Source organism: Xenopus laevis, chromosome 3S (assembly GCF_017654675.1).
Source record: "Xenopus laevis strain J_2021 chromosome 3S, Xenopus_laevis_v10.1, whole genome shotgun sequence".
Lineage (NCBI taxonomy): Eukaryota > Metazoa > Chordata > Amphibia > Anura > Pipidae > Xenopus > Xenopus laevis.
Window position 1 is genome coordinate 25,026,854 of NC_054376.1, and position 19,873 is coordinate 25,046,726.

Consider the following 19,873-nt stretch of genomic DNA (forward strand, 5'->3'; position numbering starts at 1 on the left):
TTCATTTTGCTAAGCATTGTAAAGATCAAGGGTAATAAATGTTGTTCCCTTACAAAAGGAGAAACTTTTGAGATAAGAGGGCCACTGCACACACCCTTTCCCGTGACCAAACTGTTCCTCCCAGCTCCTGAAAGGAGCCCCTCTTGCCCCAGAACCAATGGCTGAATGTTCTTCCTTGGCCATGATGAAGGCTCTGACAAAATGTGATGTGGTCAAACATGGTGGCACCGACCCTACAGCGGAACCCATGGGGCCCTACGTCTGGTGGAGCCGTTTTGGAAGGTATCCTGTGTATGGTATTACCGAAAAACTTTAAGAATGTTAAAAACAAGCAGCAGAAATCTCCTTCCATTCACTCAGCACAAGAACAATGAGTTTCCAGCACAGAATAAGCACAAACCCATCACAAATGTATTGTACAGAGACAAGCCAGAGGCACCTGGGAATTAGTCTGTCCATTTTAAGAATATTTCCTTATTTCTCTTAACAGATATGTAAATATTATGTAAAAAGGGGGAGAATTCACTAACGCAAATCATATGTTTTTTCCACATGTAAAAAATAAAGTGGAATTTCCCTTTTTCCAAATCTAAATCACGTTCCTAGTCAGACTTTACTAAAGATGAATATGTTTTTTTAATGTTATTGATTCCCTAAAGATACAGCGCAAACTGACAGGCAGAATCTTATAAATAAACATTTAAAGCTTTGCAGCGTAACGTCCATGTATTAACTCGTATTTAGATAGGAAAGCATATAGTGTGTGCAGGACACATGCTTTAACCATATCTGCATTGTTATTTCGATGGGTGCTGCCATACTGCCAATAGAAGTATTCTGTGTACACAATATATGTAATATAACATTATAAAATTCACAATACAAGGATAAATTGAGTAATTAATTCAGATTCCCATTAGCACAAAAACCTGTGCATTCTGCATCAGAATAAACTAAGGCCTGGCTTTGAAGGCCTGGCTCATTACTTCTATACTCCAAACTGTCGAGTTTGGAATTTCATCAGCTGTCTGGTTGCTAGGGTACAATTCACCCTAGCAACCAAGCAAGGGCATAAATGAGACTGAAATATAAACAGTTAAGGGACTAAATAAAAAGTAAGTATAAAAATAATAGCTATAAATATAAAAATTATAGCTTCACAGAGCAACTGTTTTTGGTAGCTAGGGTCAGTGACCCTCATTTTTGAAAACAAAAGAATGGGAAGCTGTACAGAAACACTATTCACTACATATATCTGATCCTTCCACGCAATGTAGTATGTGTAGCTGTTTTGCCACAGCTGTGTCTTGCTGATCTCAGAGGATATTACATTGGGGAGTGTATCCTAATAGCACAACACAAGGCCTGTAATCATGCAGAATACAATATAGTGCTGCCAAAATCTAATTCTGCAGTTTGAGCTTTTCTCATAACAAAATATTGAACCAATAATAATGTTCCACTTCCACAGTGCCCGCACTCAGACCAATGGAGCCAGTGGTGCACGATCAATAGTGTTAATATATGTAGATGAAGGATCAGCACTCACTCTTATATAGTGAAGAAAAGTGCTCATTTCATGTGAAATACATCTTTATCCGACGTTTCAGACCCACACGGGGACCTTTCTCAATCCTTGAGATATATATATATCTTTCAATAGGGCAGCACACAGCTTCTTTGTGTATATCTCCAGGTGCAATGTTAAGTCATTCTATATGCAATAAATCAGACCAGCAACACCGGGTTTTCTTATTCAAGACAACTATATTAAAAAGTGCATGTACAGCCAACGTGACGTTTCAGTCCCATCAGGCCTTGAGAAAGGTCCCGAAACGTCACAACGGCTGTACATGCACTTCTTAATATAGTTGTCTTGAATAAGAAAACCCGGTGTTACTGGTCTGATTTATTATATATATATATATATATATATATATACACACACACACACAGGTATGGAATCAGTTATCTAGAAACCCGTTATCCAGAAAGGTGGTCTCCCATAGACTTAATTTTTATCCAAATAATACACATTTTTAAAAATGATTTCCTTTTTCTCTATTGGGTTTATTTAATATTTATTTAATATTTACATGATTTTCTAGTAGACTTCAGGTATGAAGATCCAAAATACAGAAAGATCCTTTATCCGGAAAACCCCAGATTCCGAGCATTCTGAATAGCAGGTCCCATACCTGCACACACACAGACACACAGACACTCAGACACACACACACTGAATAAAGTACCGCCTCTTGTAAATTATAACGATATTTTATAAGTTACCGAGGAGTTACGGAGGAGTTTCATGACCATATAAAATCAAGAGGCCTTATATTTTGCAACTGGGGGTACTTTATTTATTATAATACACAAGTTTCAGTGAGTCTTGTGACAGAAATTACATCACTGCTCACCGTTTATAACTGATGACATCCGTTTATTAGGATATCATTTATAAGATATTCATGGCTTTTGTGTATTATATAGATTTAATACACAAGAGCCATGAATATCCTGTAAATTATATCCTTATAAACGGTGAGTTCTGATGTCATCAGTTATAAACGGTGAGTATTGATGTCATTTCTGTCACATGACTCACTGAAATTTGTGTATTAAAATAAATAAATACCCCCAGTTGCAAAACATGAGGATATTAGAAGTTACCTCGGAGTTCCATGACCTGTATAAAAAAAACTCGGACTTCGGCCCCGTGTTTTGATATGGTCATGAAACTCCTCGGTAACTTATAATATCCTTATATTTTACAAGAGGGGGTACTTTATTCACTATATATATATATATATATATATATATATATATATATATATATATATATGTGGATATTTGTTTGTTCAACTTAATTTATGCAAGCTGAGACCATTGCTTCTGCATTTGCTTCTTTACTTCCCATCATCTTCAGTGACCCTTGGCTGGTGGACAACGATGGGAGATTTTGCTCAACATCAGCGATAGAACTAATGAGTCGCTTGCATTCCCCCCTGAGAATATGGACCCTAACATGTGCCGGAATTCTCCTTTCCTAAGCACATTAAGCACCTCTGCGGAGCGATTTCTATGCAAATGCAAAACATAATATATTAACATGCAGAGTCAGTATCCATATGCAAAAGGAGGTAAATGCCTGCAGAAAAAATATGCAACTATCCATATGCATCTATATTTATAGACATGGCTATGTAAATAGCGAGTTCTGTATATTTATTTATGCATGACCCAATATCATTTCATCCCATCCCTCCTGTTTAGATCCTTAGTGGAGCCTTCATCACAGCTCCTCTGAGCAAAGACGTATCCCATTACATGGGCAAAGATGTCTGTCAGCACCCAGGCACAGACAGGGGAACTGAACACACAAACACCAATCCAGAGGGACACACAGGCCAGACACTGACAAAATCACAATATCAGTTTCATCTGTATGTATTGTGGGCATATAAATATAAATAGAGATAGATTTGGAAACCCCATATACAGAAAGCCCTGATAAATGTCTTACCATTTCCCATAGAGTCAAACTTCATATTGATTTAATTTGTTTTCTCTGTAATAATGAGACAGCCCCTTGTTCCTGATTATAATTAAGTTAGCACTTTTATTAGCCTTAAAGGGCATGTAAAGTCTTAAGTAGAATAAGGCTAGAAATGCTGTATTTTGTATACTAAATATAAACGTGAACTCACTGTACCACAAGCCTAATCAAACAAATAATTTATGCTTTCAAAGTTGGCTACAGGGGGTCACCATCTTGTAACTTTGTTAAACATCTTTGCAAGACTAAGACTGTGCACATGCTCAGTGTGGTCTGGGCTGCTTAGGGATCATCATAAACAAAGCTGCTTGAGTTCTGCATGGCTGTGAAGTAAGGTGGGGGCTCCCCCTGCTGTTCATAAGTATGATTGTTTCCCTGCTCAGCAGTTAGGGACCGTCTGACAATTCCTATCCACAGCAGTAAATGAAGGGAGAATTTCACTGCATACAGTCAGGTTTCTTATAAAAACGGTACACATTTTTTAATTAAAGTATATTGGAGACAGGTTTCTTTTTCCATTAAAGAAAGTAAAAATGGGATTTTATTTTTTTTGCCTTTACATGCCCTTTAAAGGAGTGGTTCACCTTTAATTTAATTTTTAGTATGTTATAGAATGGCCAAGCAACTTTTAAATTGGTTTTCATTATTTATTTTTTATAGTTTTTTTATTTGACTTCTTCTTCTGACTCTTAACAGTTTTCAAATAGAGGGTCACTGACTCCATCTAAAAAGGAACGCTCTGTAAGGCTATAAATGTATAGTTATTGCAACTTTTTCACTCATCTTTCTATTCATATTACAGTTGTTTTCCTTCAAATAAATTTACGGGGTGGTTCACCTTTAAATTAACTTTTAGTATGTGTGGCCAACTTTTTAGTCAGGCTTCTTTTTTTTTTATAATTTTTTGATTCATTTGCCTTTTTTTTCTTCTGACTCTGTAGATGCTCTATGAGGCTCATATTTAGGGATGGGCGAATTTTTTTGCCTTGTTTCCCCGTGGAAATGACGGACATAGACTTGTATGGCGTTGTGCAGCAATAAAAAAAAGGCACGTGGCAAAAAAATTTTGCCGCACGTCAAAACATTTTTGATGCCCATAGACTTTATTGGGCATCAGCGACATTTCGTCGGTGGCAAATTTTTGGCAAAACTAAATGGGTCAAAAGTGCCCATCCCTACTCATATTCCACTCCCTTATTAATCAATGCATGGTTGCTAGGATAATTAGGACCCTAGCTACTAGCTTGCTGAAACTGCAAACTGGAGAGCTGCTGAATAGGGATGGGCGAATTTTTTCACCGAAAAAATGACGCCCATAGACTTGTTTGGCATTGTGTGTTAAAATCAAAAGACGCAAACAATTTTGCCGCTAGACAAAATTCTTTGGACGCCCATAGACTTTAATGGGCATCGGCAACATTTCGCCGGCGGTGAATTTTTGGCAAAACATGTCAAATTCACTCATCCCTACTGCTGAAGAGAAAGATAAATAACTCAAAAACCACAAATAATAAAAGTCTAAAACAAACTGTCTCAGAATATCTCTCTCTACATCATACTACAATATATATATATATATATATATATATATATATATATATATACTGTATATATATATATATATATATATATATATATATATATATATATATATATATATATATATATATATATAGTGAATAAAGTACCCCCTATTGTATAAGGATATTATAAGTCACAGAGGAGTTCCATGACCATATAAAGTGCTTTTATACAGGTCATAGAAATCCAAGGTTACTTCTAATACCCTTATATTTTCCAACAAGGGGTACATTATTTATTATAATACACAAATTATAGTGAGTCGTGTGACAAAAATAACTCTACTCACCGTTTATAAGATATACAGTAATTTACAGGCTACTCATGCCTTTTCTGTATTATATATATATATATATATATATATATATATATATATATATATATATATATATTCTTCCAGAATGAATCAGCATGAACTGTTATTCAATCAATGGTGTGCTGAATAATTATTTACCAAGTAGAAAGAGTGCAGACACTCTCTGGACTAATATATATAGTATATATATATAGTATATATAGTAACTTTCCAGTATAGTTAATATAACTTATTGCAGTGGAAAGCAGTATCTTTTTGGCTGTTTATAGTCTCCTACTTCTGGTTTTGATCCCTGAAATTATGTAGCAGAAGCCTGATTGACAGACCTGAAAGAGTCCAGATTTCTTCTACATTGTTTCCAAAGTCAGATACAGACAACAGAAAGGGATAAACAAACACTGCTTTCAATAGCAATTACAGTCAACCCCCTAATATGCCGTTTTTAAAAATTAAAATGGGGGATGTTAAATCTGGGTTTTCTTTAAAAATAGGGCAAACGACAAAACAATACAAGAAAAGTCACAATTACAGGGGAAAATGAGGGGTTTTAAGAAAACGGGACAAAATTATTATATGACATAGGGGAAAACCTACTTAAAATCTGGGAAAAAATCCCACTGAGTTAGTTAAAACATGAAGGGAATAAAATCCAATGGGGGTACGTAAACCAGAGTTCACTGTACATTTACATGTAATATTTAAACCACTGAAAAAATGAATGTATAATGAAAGTTGCTTAGAATTATATTTTTCTTTCAGTTTTCAAAAAACAGTTGTTTTGGAAACAGGTGAAATTTATTTCCAGTATGTAGCAACTAACAGAAGTTTGTTCAAATGCAAAAATATGAAACAAAAATGATTTGTTACTAAATGTCATTTTCCGTAGCCACTTTTGCATGTTTTTCATCAGTTTAGTCAGGGAATCAGTTTGGAAAGGAAAAGGCATCTTAAAAAATACATAAAAAGATAGAAAATAGAGAGAAAATAGGAGGAAATAATAATATATGTAAATGATAATATTTTTTTGCTGCTTTCCTCTAAATAAGCAAAATGACCCTAACTGCTGGAAATTCCACAGTTCTCCAGATTTGTTTTGAGTTGCTTTGCATCAGCACCTATGGGAACTTTCTGGAAAATGTCTGCCAAAAAATTGCGACATGCGACATGCACTGAGCAAAATTGTAAAATGGTTTCAAATTGTGATAATTCTGCCCTCTACGGTAAACTTTTATTAAATTCCTATGGACCACTAGGGATGTAGCGAACGTCGGAAAAAAAGTTCGCGAACATATTCGCGAACTTGCGCAAAAATGCGAGCGGTTCGCGAACGGTTCGCGAACCCCATAGACTTCAATGGGAAGGCGAACTTTAACATCTAGAAAAGACATTTCTGGCCAGAAAAATGATTTTAAAGTTGTTTAAAGGGTGCAACGACCTGGACAGTGGCATGCCAGAGGGGGATCAAGGGCAAAAATGTATCTGAAAATCTGCCTGTGTGTGCTTGGAAGAGATAGTGTAGGGGGAGAGCTGTTAGTGATTTCAGGGACAGATGATAGTAAGTTTGCTGGCTAGTAATCTGCTTGATACTGCTCTGTATTGGAGGGACAGAAGTCTGCAGGGATTTGAGGGACATTTTAGCTTAGGTAGCTTTGCTGGCTAGTAATCTACTGTTCTCTTTAAACAACTGCCATACGTTGACCTTGTAGGCATTGTTTGCCCAGTTTTTTTTGACGCAGCCACTGAAGCACAGTTGCCATAAAAAATATGCCATATAAATGCTGAAAATAGTAATTTTTCACCATACGTTGACCTTGTAGACATTGTTTGCCCAGCTTTTTGGTCGCAGCCACTGAAGCACAGTTGCCAGAAAAAATATGCCATATAAATGCTGAAAATAGTCATTTTTTGCCATACGTTGACCTTGTAGGCATTGTTTGCCCAGTTTTTTTGGTCGCAGCCACTGAAGCACAGTTGCCAGAAAAAATATGCCATATAAATGCTGAAAATAGTAATTTTTTGCCATATACGTTGAGTCAACGTATGGCAAAAAATGACTATTTTCAGCATTTATATGGCATATTTTTTCTGGCCTCTGTGCTTCAGTGGCTGCGGCCAAAAAACTGGGCAAACAATGCCTACAAGGTCAACGTATACACTACTACAGCGGTGGATACGGATTACGTAAAATATATTATGGCTGCTTGAAAAAGTCACTCCGGTGTTTTTTCTGGAGACGGTAATATTATGGATATTTAGACAGAATGTGAACAAGGTCACACAGCTAGATGGCGGGTTGAAGAAAACAGTGTGCAAATAATGCCTACAAGGTCAACGTATACACTACTACAGCGGTGGATACGGATTACGTAAAATATATGAATGCTGCTTGAAAAAAGTAACTCAAGTGGTTTTTCTAGAGACGATAATATTATCAATATTTAGACAAAATGTGAACAAGCTCACACAGCTAGATGGCGGGTTGAAGAAAACACTGTGCAAATAATGCCTACAAGGTCAACGTATACACTACTACAGCGGTGGATACGGATTACGTAAAATATATTATGGCTGCTTGAAAAAAGTCACTCCGGTGTTTTTTCTGGAGACGGTAATATTATGGATATTTAGACAGAATGTGAACAAGGTCACACAGCTAGATGGCGGGTTGAAGAAAACAGTGTGCAAATAATGCCTACAGGGCAAATAATGCCTAAAAGGTCAACTTATACACTACTACAGCGGTAGTAAAATAAAAAAAGTAAAATAAAAAAAAATGAATATTAAAAAAAAAATTAAAGTTGGTGCTGCTGAACTACTAGGAGCAGCAGATTAGCACACCAGTCCCACTCCCCAACACTGCTAGACTAATAGCACTGGGCTCTTATAGTAGTAGTAGTAGTAGTAGTAAAACAACAAAAAAATAAATAAAAGCAGTCCTTACAAGGACTACTGTTATTGCAGCAGTCAGCAGATGAGATCAGAAGCAGGACAGCTGCCCACACTGCAGCTACATACAGAGCACTGCAGTAGAAGGTAGATTACTAGCCAGCAAAGCTACCTAAGCTTAAATGTCCCTCAAACCCCTGCAGACTTCTGTCCCTCCAATAACAGAGCAGTATCAAAACGATTACTAGCCAGCAAACTTTCAACTGTCCCTGAAATCACTAACAGGCAGCAGCTCTCTCCCTACACTATCTCTTCAGCACACACAGGCAGAGTGAAAAAACGCTGCAGGGCTTCGGTTTTTATAGGGAAGGGGAGTGGTCCAGGGGAGAGCTTCCTGATTGGCTGCCATGTACCTGCTGGTCTGGGGTGAGAGGGCAAAAAAAAGCGCCAACAATGGCGAACCCAAAATGGCGAACGTCGCGCGACGTTCGCGAACTTCCGGCGAGCGCGAACACCCGATGTTCGCGCGAACACCCGATGTTCGCGCGAACAAGTTCGCCGGCGAACAGTTCGCGACATCTCTATGGACCACCCAAGATAAACAAGATAAAACGATGGCGGGATTGTTTGCATCTCCTTATAATTTGTCTTTCATTCTATTCTTTAGAAATAGCTTTGTTTTTAAATAGATTGAAAGTGGCAGTTCACCTTTAAGTTAACTTTTATAGTATGTTATAGAATGGCCATTTCTAAGCAGCTTTTCAGCTGGTCTTCATTATTGATTTTATATAGTTTCCACTTTTGGAATTGGGGTTAACTGACGCCATCAAAAACAAATGCTCTGTGAGATTACAAATTTATTGTTTTTGCTACCTGTTATTACCATACTCAATAGTGATGGGTGAATTTGCGGTGTTTCGATTCGCTGAAAAATGGCGACAAATTTGCGAAATGGCGCCGGTGTCTCGTTTTTGATGCTGGCGAATTTTCGCAGTGGTTTCGCGAATTTATTAAGTCGGCAGCGAATCGCGGGAATTCGCCCCAAATTTGCGCCTGGCGAATAAATTCAGTCTCTCATTCAAGCCAATGTATGGTTGCTAGGGGAATTTGGACCACAAACAATAATAAAAATGAAGACCAGCTGCAAATTGTCTCAGAATATTAATATCTACATCATACTAAAAGTTAACTCAAAGGTGAACAAACCCTTTAAATACAAATGAGAACATTTATCAATAGTCAAGATTTAGTTTTTCCCCAATTTATAAATAAATAAACAATCTACTTCCATTCTATACCATTTTTATATAATCAAAAGGCACCTCTTTTGTCTGGGCTAATTTAGTAAAACTGTAACAACCTGCTCTCCCGTATCACAGTATAACAAGGGTTGCCACCTTTTCTGGGAAATAATACCTTCCTAGAATTTTATGTTTTTTCCCTATTAATAGCACTGGAATCAAACAACATGTATAGCGTCCAGGCCAGTAAGATACCCGTGAAGTGGCAACCCTAAGTCTTCTCAATGGTATCACCACCTCTCTTTACAGCAAACTGTGGCCAAAGTAATTGGTTAGTCCTGATACAATTTGCCCCTTTTTCAGTGACCCACATCTCTGCCTACGAATTCAGAGTTTAAAGTAAGTCATCACCTGTTTATTGAATCTCACTTCTTATAACTGACAGATTATGTGGGAATATAAAAACATTCAAATGGATCAATTTGTTTTCTCTTTTTCATTCATCTGGGCTAATTAATTTCAGGCATAGGTTTTATCCTCTCCCATCTGGAATAGTGCAACACCCTCTATACTGGCCTCCCCTGCTCATGTTTCCCCTCTACAATCTGTCCTTAATTTGGCTGCCAAAATTATCAACTTCTCTTCAAGAAAATCCCCTTTTCACACCCTTCTAAACTGGCCCTCCTGGCTTCCGATCAAACCACATCTCATCGCTTAAATTCCTTCTTGTCACGTCCAATGATCTTCATCCCTGTACCCTATGTTCCATCGGCTCTGAGATCTCCAGCTAGGAGTCTCAATGTCCCCTTTCCTTGGGCAAAATGCTGCTTATCTTTCTGAAAAAGTGAAGGCCCTGGGGAACATTGGGCTCCCCATCTAAAGAAGACAACTCATAAAGATTTTCATATTGTGTCGAGTAGAATGATATCTCTTAACAATAATGAACATTTTAAAAGCAACCCATCAAGTGATGGTTAGGGTTTTCCATGCATCATGACAATTAATCCCCCCTCCAGTGCTGTTTTACTGTATGTATAAATAAAATTGTGACGTCAGCAAAGACGTTATTATGGAGCCCACAATGGAGTGTAGGCCATTAATATGCTTTATAGGGCCAGTTACTAGCTGAACAGTACCAACGAAGATTAACAAGGGTCCCTGTGCCGAATAACTGAAGACCATATGATTTACTGAACATATATTAAAAATAATTAATAAAAATCCTATCTATAAGGCAGGGGTCCCCAACCTTTTTCACCAGAGAGCCACATTCAAAAGTAAAAAGTTTTGGGGAGCAACACAACCATGAAAACATCCCTTGTGGTGGCAAGTAAGGGCTGTGATTGGCTATTTGGTGGCCCCTATGTGGACTGGCAGCCTACAGGAGGCTTTGTTTGGCAGTACATCTGTTTTTTATATAAACAAGCCAGGAATTTAAAAATAAGCAGCTGCTTTGAGGACATTGAGAGCAACATGCAAGGGGTTGGGAAGCAACATGTTGCTCACAAACTAATGGTTGTGGATCACTGCTATAAGGTATATTTTGTTTTCTAAGTCTATGGCACACAAGATGCAAAACACGGGCTGCAGGCTTTGAGATGGAGGACAAGTTAACTGTTGTTGAAGAGCCAGTCATGATGAATTCCTTTACAATCAGAGGGAACCAACTCAAGGAATTATCAATCTCTGCCACGTTACTAAAAACCCTATCTGCATTTTGGCAATCCCACAGGTATCTACACTCTGCCGGACTCTAAAGTTGAGCTTTCTGACCCATTTATAAAGCTAAACCCACAGCATATTGAGCAAAGTTAGGAAACTCCATCATGGGAGGACTGAATTGGCTGGTGGATGAGGTCCTCTTCTATGGGTCAATACGAACCCCCTTATACAATCACTGCCCTGCCAAGTGACCAGAACTGCCTGGTTATGGTCGGCTTAAAAACCAAAGAAAACAAAATGAAGCGACTGTGGTGCTACTACTGTCATAATGTGCACAGAATTGATTTTGTGTCTGACCACAAAATAAATAAAACCCTGAATGGCATCCAAAAAACCACCAGACCACTAAATATCATTTTATATAGAATGTATCCCTGCTGCATGTCTAATTACATGGATCAAAACAGACATTAAATGCTGACATGTCGCATTCAATAAATCATAATCTAAACAATACAAAGCACAGCCATTCAACCCTAACTACCCTGCTATTGCTGAACTACAACTCCCACCATCTGTAGTCAATCAAATCAAGGAGCTGGGGAACAACAAGATGCAGAACTCTTGTACCGAGCACAGTGTTGGGCTTGGCCCCCCACTGCAAACCCCCCAGGCCCCTGCCTCAACCAGTCAGTGAAATTAACACTGACTTCAATAAGCAGCAACATTCCAGTATGACCCTGATCCTTTTGTCCTCCACTTCTTCCTGTAAACGTATGGGATTATATTTTGGGTGTACGAAATATGGTACAAATGGTACAAATATTATTCATATGCAAATCAAAGATATTTTAAAGGTCAACCTTGAAAATTTGAAAATTAGCTGATGTAGATAACCGTCCAAGCTAATGAATTAATTCTATGATTTCATTGTGGGGAATGAATTATTTCATAATATTTATGACTATCCCTTAGTCATAACTCAAAACCTCATCCATTTTGGCCTTCAATTCAGGCTTTCAGGGGTATCTAGCAGTGTAAATAGGAATTTTCTTCAAATCTTCTGTAGAGACACACGGGCAGATTCGGGGAGATTAGTCGCCCAGCGACAAATCTCCTCTTCTTTGGGGCGACTAATCTCCCCGAACTGCCTTCCCTGCCTTCCCACCGGCTAGAATGAAAATCATCTGTGGGATGGCACTTGGAGCGCTTCATTTTCTGAAGTCGCCTGAAGTAGCCTCACTTCGGAAATGATCAGCTCCGAGTGCCATCCTGCCGGCGATTTTCTTTCTAGCCTGCGGGAAGGCAGTTCGGGGAGATTAAGAGACACACGGGCAGATTCAGGGAGATTAGTCGTCCGGCGACAAATCTCCTCTTCTTCAGGGCTACTAATCTCCCAAGCTGCCTTTCCTGCCTTCCCGTCAGCTAGAAAGAAAATCGACGGCGAGATGGCACTCAGATCGCTTCTTTTTAAACCTCGGGCGACTTTGGAAAACGAAGAACTCAGAGTGCCATCCCGCCAGCGATTTTCATTTTAGCCGGCGGTAAGGAAGGGAAGGCAGTTCGGGGAGATTAGTTGGCCCGGAGAAGAGGAAATTTGTCGCCGGGCGACTATTCTCCCCGAATCTGCCCGTGTGTCTCTGCCCTTAGTCTGAGACCCCCAACCATTGCAACAACACCCCCAGGAGAAACAGACCTTCAATTTGGAAATCACAATAGGAGGGCTATTGGTAGTATGAGGAAGGTTGTGGCCACCCATCAAGCAAAACAAAGGCTGTTTAGATGATTATACCCTAGTATGAATGAATGGGCCACATTATGCCACACACAACACTGTTGCAATGGATCTTTTTTCATTTATCCAACAGCGAGTGGGAAGTTTCTTCTGCTTCGTCCATTCTGTCACTGCTGGGAGAAATTATATATCTGCAGCCCCCCAGCGGGTGAAGGGTTACACAGTAGCACTGGAGTGATGACATGGCCCATAATATCTATAAGCTCCTTGAAATGATGGGGGAGCAGCTCATGTAGAGGTGTCATGGGACACTCTGCTCCAAACTCCACAAATATTTCATCACCTGCATAAGGACCAGGCGGCCAAATCAATATTGTGTGAGAGAGGCTGTATCGATCTGAGAGTGTTTGCTGAAATATTCATGGTAAATGAGAGCATGCATTGTGTGTGTGTGTGTGTGGTAGGGGCTTGGTATAGCAAATGTCTTGTGTGGATGTGACCCTGTTGTGTATGAACATGGATTTGTACAGAAAAGTGTGTGGTCTGCCTATGTCAGTTCTCACATGAACCTTAGAATAAGTAAAGCGGAACAAAAATCCTAAAATGAGCGTGTGCATGAATATATAGCTCAGCAAGGCATCACATAAACCCAAGTGTTTATCCCTATACATATGCCACAGAGTTGGGGATAAAAAGTGAGACATTATTATATTGTGTATAGGGCATAACTTAAGTAACCAACTATAAAAGCAACCTGTAGATTATCACATTTATCTCATGGAATATATATATTTTATTTGGTGCACTCATTTCTGGTCAATTAAACAAGCAGTGCCCTATCACTAAGCATTAGTCGGCATGCCATGGAGCAATTACCCGATCCACTCGTGTGTGATGTGTGTATAGGGAATCGGGTTATTAGGAGCTAGACGCTAGGACTGTGGGTGATGGATTGATTGTGAGCGCAGAGGGCATCAGGATTTCTTGTGTTACTCTTACAATTAGGTATCTGCCTGCAGGTCTTTAAAGCCCTTGCTTCCAACGCTCTATAAATATTTCACAGTAGCTGGCCTCTTGTTAATGCCTAGTCTGTCAATATGCTCAAAGACCACATACATGGACGGCTTTGTTTTCCTCCTATGACACATACAAGGATGTTTATAAAATGGTGTTAGAAAAAAAGGTGCAGTGTTACATGACAATTACATTGCAACATTGATGACGAGTGCGCACGGCATTTTACCAAACCAGCAACTGAAATAAATTCTTAGTTTTATGCCACTTTTTACTAGACAAATTATTTCCACCTAAATTCAGCAGGTTACACCAGATCTAGAGTGGCGCGCAAACCTTTGGCTTAATGTGCCCAGAGACATGTCGATTTACAGTAGATTTTTTTCATTACCATACAACCGAGTTAATCGTAAAACAATTGTTTCAAAGTACGATTTGTTTATCAATTGAAACAACCGTTTCAAGCAATATCTTCCAGTTGAATCCCAAAACAGAAGATATAACGTATATGTGATATATATGCTTTTGTATACACTGCGTGAATTGTTCATTGGAAATATTTGGTTCTATTGCACAGATTGTTGGTTAAAATTAGTATCTTCATGGATGCAAGGAGGAGGGCTGCTCTTGCTATACTGTTACTAACCTCAATAAAGAAGAAAAAGGAAAAAAGTTCTATATGGAGCAAACTGTGGTTGTTATCAGTTTTCACATATGGGTCTTGTGAGAGAGCTTATAGAGAATAATCCTCATGGCAAGGTAACACAAAATTATACAACATACAATAATAATTTGTGCATGGTGCCCTAGCTTACCTTACGTAGTGGCTTATGATACATAGGGGGAAATTCCCTAAAGGGCAAATTTTTGCCTCAGAATTTTTGCCTCAGAAGGCTCCGCCACACTTCACGCCACTTCGTCAGACGTTAATTCGCAGCACATACACTAATTCATCAAAATGCAAAGTTACGTCTCGGCCAGCAAAACTGGTGCGAGCTTTTCACAGCAACCTTTCACTACTATTCCTTTGTGCCTAGCGAAACTTTGTTAATACACTTACGCTTAGGTAAATTTGAATAGGGTGGGTACATATAGGTCGTATAGATGTCTTTATTAGTGATGTTGGTGCAAATGCTTGAAATGGCCACTGATTACTCATGTCCAAGGACGCAAATTAAACACAAAAGAGATCCTCTAATGCCCTAGACATGAGCTCACCCTAAAACAAATGTGGAATATGCTTCAAATTAGGGATGCACCGAATCCAGGATTCGGTTCGGGATTCCTTCCTTCGAATCCTTCTGCCCGGCCGAACCGAATCCGGATCCTAATGTGCATATGCAAATTAGGGGCGCGGAGGGAAATCTCATGACTTATTGTCACAAAACAAGGAAGTAAAAAATGTTTTCCCTTCCCACCCCTAATTTGCATATGCAAATTAGGATTCGGATTCGGAGTTCGGCCGGTAGAACTTTTAAACATATCCCACTTTTAAAAATCTAAAGATGCCAGCATTTTGATCTTTTTTTTATGACTCTGGCGAAAGGGGTATGGTTAGGGTTGCCATCTGGCCAGTATTTTACAGGCCTGGCCGGTAAAAATGTTGCTTGACGCAAATGTTATTTATAGAGAAATCTACAGAAATATAGGAAGGCCGGTATTTTTTTCCAGAAAAGATGGCAACCCTAGCAACCCTAGGTAAGGTAGTGGAAAATTCGCACTTTAGTGAATTTCCGGAGTAACGATTGTTTACCTGAGTGAAAATTTGCCTGGCGAACGGGCACAAAACTTTCTTAGCAACAGGGTCTTCGGATAGCAAATGGTCCTCTATGCCTAGGGTTTGCCACCTTTTTGCCCTGTGGAATCTGGGTAGGGGGCAGGGTTGTGATGCAGCAGGGGCGGGACAGTGACACAACGGGCGTGGGCCGTGACATCAGGGGTTATGATGTGTGTCTATGATGCAGCGGTCGGCCAGTCACCACTTTAATTAAAGGAAATTGTGCCCAGTTTTTCTAATTTGGATAACCGGACAGGCAGTTTTGACCCGGGCAGCCCTTCAAAAAACCTGTCCAGGTCAGAACTGGGCAGGTGGCAATCAGGGCCGCCATCAAGGGGGGACAAGTGTCCCAGGCCCAGACATGAAGGGGGGCCTGGCAGTGCTGCAGTTTAGAAAGAGCCAGGCCCCCCTTGCGAGTGCTGAAGCCTCCGGCCAGGTGAACAGCCGAAATGCAGAAGTGCCGAAAAGCCAAACTCCCGAAGCTGTGAAAAGATCTGAAGCCTCGAAATAGCCGTAGGCGAAGTCCCGAAGCAGCGAAAAGACCCGAAGTCACGAAAATAGCCGAAGTCCCAAAGCGGCGGAAAGACCCGAATTCCCGAAAACTGGCGAAATTGAAGTCCTGAAGCGGCGAAAAGACCCAAAGTCACGAAGTCCTGAAGCCATGAGTTCAATTCTACTGAACACCAATTTGTGTTGTTTTTTAATCCCTTGGCCACCAATGTATTATTTTAATATTCTATAGGCCCCTGCCACCAATGTTTTTTTAAAAAACATTTTTTGGGAGCCCCAATTTTTTTAACGTGAAAGGGGGGCCCTGGCACCAATGTTTGTCTGTGTGTTCTTTTAACTGTGATGTGGAGTGGGCGGGGTCTGGGGCAGGGCTTGGGCACCAGGGTGGGCAATATTGTTGTACGGAGCCCCATGATTTCTAATGGCGGCCCTGGTGGCAACCCTATCTACATCTGTTAGTAAATTGGAAATGTCCCTGAAGATTGGATTTCTTGCAAATTTTCACTAGCGATGGCCACTTCGCCCGTTAGTAAATCCACCCCATAGATGCTTCATTTGACATGCAATGTTTATGGAAGACCCCTACATGAGTTACAACAGAGCTGGCAGTGGCGGAACTACTGGGGGAGCAGGGGGTGCAATGGACCAGGGCCCACACCCCCTCAGGGCCCCCCGGCAGCTCGCTCACTGCCGATTTCCAGCCGCATCGGCCGATTTCGGGCCAGATAATCTGATATGAGATCTGATACGTTACTGAGAGCTGGAAGGGGTCTTGTATTATTATTATGATCAAAGACATATAATAAGTCTAGAGCATCTCTCAAACCAGCTGATAATAACCAACGTCATTCTGACAAGTGCTGCGCTATTAGTTACAAACCCATTTTCCATGTCAACCTAATGTGTCATTGTTTCCATGTAAGTGAAGTAATTATCTGTCCTCTGTCCATGGAAACCAGTTTTTATTCTTTGCCTATGTGGCTGCACAAAGCATCCGGGGTTTAACCACAAATGCTCTATACAGAATTACTAGCATTTATAATTATACATTGATATTATTCTTGTGTTTTTCTCACTTCTTTCCCATGGCCCTGTTTGTAGTAACTAAACTTTCCATATACAGCTATGGGATCTGTTATCTAAAAACCCGTTATCCAGAAAGATCCAAATTATTGAAAGGCCGTCTCCCATAGACTCCATTTTATCCAAATAACCCAAATTTTTTAAAAATGATTCCTTTTTCTTTGTAATAATAAAACAGTAGCTTGTACTTGATCCAAACTAAGATATAATTCATCCTTATTGGAAGCAAAACCAGTCAATTATCCAGAAAGTCAAGTAATGGCTTTCCGGATAACGGATCCCATACCTGTAGTAACAAGTTTAAGGCAACTTAATTTGAAAGCATTTCGCCACTCAACTGCTTTTATCAGCTCAAGTTGATCTAAAAAAAACCTTGGCTGCAGGGTAAAATGTTTTCATGAATACTCCAAGAGGACGATTTATTAAGCCACAATTTTTCAGGTCAGGCTTTTGGACGCCAAAAATAAAAAAAAGTGACGGGGGGGGGGTTGCACAACTTTTTTGGGATTTATCATGTGACAAGGCTGAGATAATTCCGAATCCGAAAATACTCCCACTGAAACCCGTCAAAATCATGTAGAAGTCAATGGAAGATGTCTTTTTACAACTGGAAGATCTTTTCTTGATTTGTTTTTTTAGAGGTATTTCGGTGTTTTTCTTTACTTCATAAAGCCACATGTACGTACATAATTGAATATGTCCCTCATTTGGAATATGTTTTCCCCTTACCCCTAAGCACAATACAGGGATTAATGACACCAGGAGGCAGCTGTAGGCACATTGTATATGTCAGTAGGACATCAGAGTAGCAAGGGCTAAAGTGTCTGCCCTACAGTATGACCAGCTGTGCTCACAAACACAACATCCAGCTTCCTATGGTGTTCATTGTAAAGAGCAGAATTCCCTTGGACAAGCACTTATCACATTTGGGCCAGTGCGCTGAGTGCCGCAGGCTGAAGAGGCAGTGAATGAGTTAATACAGTCTTTCCACACTACAGTGAGAAGTTACAGGAATAATGCAGCTTCAGGGGATAGTCAAACAGGCCCCCCGGGAAGCACTTTACCTCCGCTGATTAGTTTTCGGCAAACTGTTTTGAAAGGCACTGGAGATGTGATACAATTAGAGAAGGCTCCTCTGGGGAGCTGCTCGCTCACAAACACATCGGCTTCTCACACAAGGAGCTTTGATGTCCCACTGTGTGTTTGTCACTTTAGAGTCACATTTCCAATGCTCTGAGCCAGAGCTTCGTCCAAGGGAGAGAGCCAAGGGAGGCTCAAGGCCAGATCAGGGGGGTTCTCAGCCTGTGGCATGAACTAATGGGGTCCCAACCATCCCAACATGTATATGAAGGCATCGTTTTGCATGCTGGACATGTTTTTGTTCTTTAAACTTAAATATGCCTGATGCCCCTGTGCTGATTATTCTAATGCTTTATAAATAAAAGATAATTAGGCACATGGGAGATACAAATGAATGCACATACAGTACACCAGAAATATGCAGAAAGTGACTGTCACCAGGCCTTGCTCATAAGAACTTAGAATCTAGATGAACAAATATCGGGTCTTCACCTATGCCTAAACAACCCATAGCCAGGGAATGCTGGGAGATGTAATTCAGCAGACTAAGCCACACGGGTTGCAGGTCCATTTAAACTGGAGATTGGAAATCCCCTCTCGACAGCAACTCCCCAGCATGCTTTAAAGGAGAATTCAACCCTAAAGTTGAAAAACCCCTACCTCACACCCTACAATCTTCTCATTCTGAAGATTTCCGAACCGCCCAAGATGGCGCCCGTGAACTCCGATGCCTGAATCTATACCGAGGGGGTAAATAAAACTTTAGGGGCATTTGCCCGCGGTAACACATAGGGGCAGATTTATCAAGGGTCGAATTTCGAAGTGGAAAATACTTCGAAATTCGACCATCAAAAAGAATCCTCCGACATTCGAATTCGAACTCGGAGGATTTTATTCATCCTACGATCGTGCTCCGATCATACTTCGAATCGTACGATTCGAACGATTGTATCGTACGATTTTCCTTCGAATACAAAACACTTAGAAAATTGCTCTGGAAGGTCCCCATAGGCTAACATAGCACTTCGGCAGGTTTAAGTTGGTGAAGTATTGAAGTCGAAGTCTTTTTAAAGAGACAGTACTTTGATTATTGAATGGTCGAATATTCGAACGATTTTTACTTTGAATCGAAGTTGAAGTAAATTCGAAGTCGTAGTATCCTAATAGATGGTCGAAGTATTCAAAAAATTACTTAGAATTTCGAATTTCATTACTTCTAAAATTCACTTCGACCCTTGATAAATCTGCCCCTAAGGCTGGGGAGGAGGGAGGGGGGTCTATGTAGGGTAGGGGGTTGGGTTTTTTTAAGTTTAGGGTTGATTTCTCCTTTAACGGGAAATGAACCTGTTTTCATAGAATGAAATATCCTACACAATACTCAATATTGTCCGCCACAAGTACGGCTGCGCTTATATGGAGGGAAATATTC